This window comes from Lactuca sativa, chromosome 7 (assembly GCF_002870075.4).
Source record: "Lactuca sativa cultivar Salinas chromosome 7, Lsat_Salinas_v11, whole genome shotgun sequence".
In the NCBI taxonomy this organism is placed as follows: Eukaryota; Viridiplantae; Streptophyta; class Magnoliopsida; order Asterales; family Asteraceae; genus Lactuca; species Lactuca sativa.
Window position 1 is genome coordinate 88717223 of NC_056629.2, and position 4274 is coordinate 88721496.

The 4274-nt window shown below is 35.5% G+C and overlaps 1 non-coding gene across 1 annotated transcript; it reads left to right on the forward strand.

Moving 5' to 3' along the window:
- The first annotated feature begins 373 nt into the window (after nucleotides 1–373).
- TRNAC-GCA (transfer RNA cysteine (anticodon GCA)) lies at nucleotides 374–445 on the forward strand. The gene has a single exon. It is a non-coding gene; the product is annotated as a tRNA-Cys (tRNA).
- The last annotated feature ends 3829 nt before the right edge of the window (nucleotides 446–4274 follow it).

A 4274-nucleotide genomic window follows, 5' to 3' on the forward strand; every position in this document is an offset into this window, starting at 1 on the left:
GAAATCATCAAACATGTTAGGAAATATGATATTTTCTTGGTAAACATACTTTCGTATTCAGAACTTGATAATAACGATTTTTCGATACAAACGACAATTTACTTATAATGGAAAGAAATCATTTATACAAACTCAGTAACTAGTTTTCAATACAAAAAGCATGCTTATGAACTCACCAGCTTTAGATGGTCATTTATTTTAAGGTTTGTCCTAAATTTTTATGTCGGTTTAATATCATGCCAAATATGTACCTTTTTTTTTTATAAAAGTCATTTTCAAGGCACTCCAACTTGATCTATCAACACCTTTCAGTCTAATTTTTTTTTCCGAATGTTGAATAATATAAATCAATGCTTCAAATAACCATCAAAATGGGTCCATAGCTCAGTGGTAGAGCATTTGACTGCAGATCAAGAGGTCACCGGTTCGAACCCGGTTGGGCCCATTGTTTGAATTTTTTTTTTGTGACAACCTGAAATTTATTATGTTATTGTAACCTAGTTTTGTTAATAAAGTTTACTTTTTTTATTAAATTTGCCATCAAAATTCTTTGATTAAGTAAATAAACTAGGGTTATTGTCATAATTACATACGTGTCGGAAAACAAAAAAGCACAAAAAAGTCTAGATTCCCTCGAAAAGTAACGAGTTCACATTCCAGGGCGAGTTTACGGCCGTAAACTTGTGTACGGCCGTAAACTCTGTTTGCGGTGAGTGTCTGGGGGAACCCCACCCTGGCAATAAACTCACCCTATATAAGGGTTGAGTGGGCTTCATTTCACCGTTTTCACACTCTAAGAAGCTTTCTCTCTCTACTCTTTCCCTACAATTTCGAGTTTGATCAAGAAACCTCAAAAATGTAAGTAATTATTCACTTCTCTTGTGTTTTAATCCCTTTTCTAGTGTTGAGTCCATGTTTCATTCCATATAACTTCATCTTTGCTAGATACTCTCTCTCACCAAGAACACGAAGAACACACACTAGTGTTTGGTGGCTAAAAACCTCATTCCAAGCCTCTTTCAGTGAGTAAGTACCCTTCATGCTTAATGTTTACTAGAAACCACTGATTTTTGACTTGGAATCGACCCAAATCATAAACTTTGAATGGGTTTACGGTCGTGCACCCTTCAATGGCCGTAAACTCCATTTTAGTTCTAATATTAGCCTTTAAATCCTACTTTGAGCTTTACACAAGGCTTAAAATAATTCCAAGAGGCAAGAAAGGACCCTGAAACACCGAAAATCACACACCTCGTCTAGTGTTTACAGTCGTAAACCCATGGGCCGTAAAACCATGGACCGCAAACCCAGTTCACAGCCATAAACTCCCTTTACGGCCATAAATAGCTCATTCGTGGGAAAAAGTCTGTTTTCCGCGATCCAACCAATTCCCGATGACATTCCTTAACCAAAACCAATTGTTTATCAAACACTTAACGAAATCGCTAATTTAAATACATATATGGATTCATTTGATATTAGGATTTCCCTTTAAGTGCAACATACAACAACTCAAGAATCGTCCAGTTTAATCCACTGCATCCAACCAACAGTGAGTTCATACCCCTACGCTTTTCCGAGTTTTTCAGGTTTTTAGGGGGGGAAATACAAGTCAAACCTAAAAGTTTTCATAACTTAAAAACTGATACAATTATAACAGTTTTCTATCAAACATTTAGACATATTTATCCCTTTTGTAATATGCGAAGCATAAGGGACGTTTTCTAGATCATAATTGCATAGTTTTCAAAACAATACATGAACGTAACTAAACATTCAAACTATAATAGGAATGGTTTAGGATTTCATTACCAGTCTTACAGATTCATACTTGATGCAAAGCCAAACATATAAACTATGTCAGATTTAGTTTATCCATTTCTACGAATACAAACCTAGAGTATCTTGCTAAATAATTATTTATGTATAATTATTCGTACTCTACACCGTTACAAACGATTTCGAACTCGAGAACAACCGAACAATACGTAAACTAATTATTAAAAGATTGTGAGACTTGTCTTCGTTATGCCCCTCGGGTACCAATAAATCTTCACCGGTAGTATAACCAAAGTCTCTTGGAGGGAGAGCGTAAAATTTGTGAATAGATCTATTCGGGACCGACAGTCCCACACCTGAACTGTTAGCTACAGTTAGGCGGACATGCCTGGGGTAACAAAATTTGTATTCGTACGACGCCTGAAGAAACGTAAAGGAGGTCACTAGTCATATTAGTATGGTTAGTGTTAGGTCAAAATATGGTTTATACTTTGCTTTTCTGGGCAATTATATCTTTGTGTAATAATTGTGGAGTTTTTGGTCTTGTTTACGGCTGAGTTTACGGCCGTAAACACCTTACGGCCGTAAACTCATTTACGGCCCATTTGTTTCCGGCCCATATTCAAGTATAAATAGAGGTGTTAGGGTGAGGAGTAGAGATTGATGAACTAGAAGGAGTTTACGGCCATAGAGAGAGAGAGAGAAACGTGTGTGTTTGAATCTTTTGTATCTGGATCTTAATTCATATCAATACATATAAAGATTCATAATATTCTTCTTCTCTTTCTCTTCTATTTGATATGACATCATCCGTTTGATTCGGATTCCGCACCATCAAACGGATCTGACTGATACACAGGCAGATTAGGGACTTTACAATTGGTATCAGAGCCAAGTTGTATGAGTCAAAAGGATTTATTGTTTCATCCAAAAATCGAATTTTCTGTGTTGACGGTCCAAGCTTGCGGCCGTAAACACCGAGTTCTTGGGCCGTAAACTCTATTTTGGGGCATTATTTGATCTTATTTTCGAAATATTTTTGCGTTTTTGGATAGATCTCGCCAAAATAAAGGGGGTTTGTTCTTTGTGTTTTTCATAAAAAAAAGGTTTTTGATTGAGTTTTGGAGCTTCAAAGTCGAAAAATCGTTGTTTTTTACGTAATTGTTGAAGGGTTTTCGCCGGAGCTTACTGCCGGCGGCGGGGTTCGTATTTGCGGCTAGGGTTTCTGAGCTTGCGGCTCGGTTGGGAGTATACGGCACGGCTTGGATCGCGACTTGAAGAATCGGCTCGGCTCTGCTTAGCAGGAGCCTCTTACTCGTTTAGCTCTTATTAAAAAAAGGAGGGACTTTTTGGAGCTGCCAGGATTCGAACCTGGGTGACTCGCATCATCAGCCAACAAGCCTTCCAGTTGATCTAGCTTAACTCATTTTACATGCCTTCGTGATTTATCTCAAATATCATATCTTCGATTTCCAATTTTGAATTTTTTACACTTTTAACCCAAAAACTCAATTTCTTTTAATTTTAGATTCCTTTTTCATCCAAAATAAAATAATAAATAAATTAATTAAATACTAATAATAATAATAAAAAATTGTTTTTATTTTTGATTGTTATTTTTAACTTTTGACTTTAAATTTTGACTTTCAAGCTTGTCCGTTGACTTTAAACCTTGACTTTTTCGTTTAATTTTTAAAAAAAAAAAATTCAAATTTAACTTTTCGGTTTGACTTTCAAGTTTGATTTTTTTAAGTTTGACTTTTTCAAGGTTGATTTTTCATGTTTGACTTTTGAGTTTAATTTTTTTTTTAATTTTGACTTTTAAGTTTTATTTTAGCTTCTAGTTTTTTTTTAATTGATTTTAATTCTACGAGAGAATTTGAAAACATGAAAGATAGTCGTCAGGAGACGTTAAGACAAAATTTCAACTTTTTCGATTTTATCACTGGAGAAACTCTCGAAACTCAATTGCAGCGATTTACTACACTCACTACTGAGATGAATATAGTCGGGATCTTCTTGACTAAGTTCGAGATAAACAAAAGGCTGCTAAATTCACTTCCGAAATCGTGGGATATGAACGTGGCCATCATCAAGAAGACAAAAGATCTCAATCGTCTAAGTATTGCTGAAGTAATTGAAGAGCTTGACGCTTTAAAGAGTTCTGTAAACCTTCCGGTCAATGAAGTGACATGTTCTCATTCATGTGAAGTTTCATGTTCTCAATCATGTGAAGATACGATTAAATTTCTTCGGGAACAAATTGATATATTTAAAAGAGAAGTTGAAGACCTGAGATATGAAGGATATCAAATCAGGAAAGGACAGAAACCCCTGAAGGCTGAGTTGGAAGCAAAAACCAAGGACTTTAGGAAACTTCAGGAAGACTACCGTAACAAATGTGAAAACTATGATTATGTAGTCAAACAAAATGTTGAGCTAGTGGCTGAAGTTGAATCTTTAAAAGGAAAGTTTGAAACCGCCAAACTTGATGT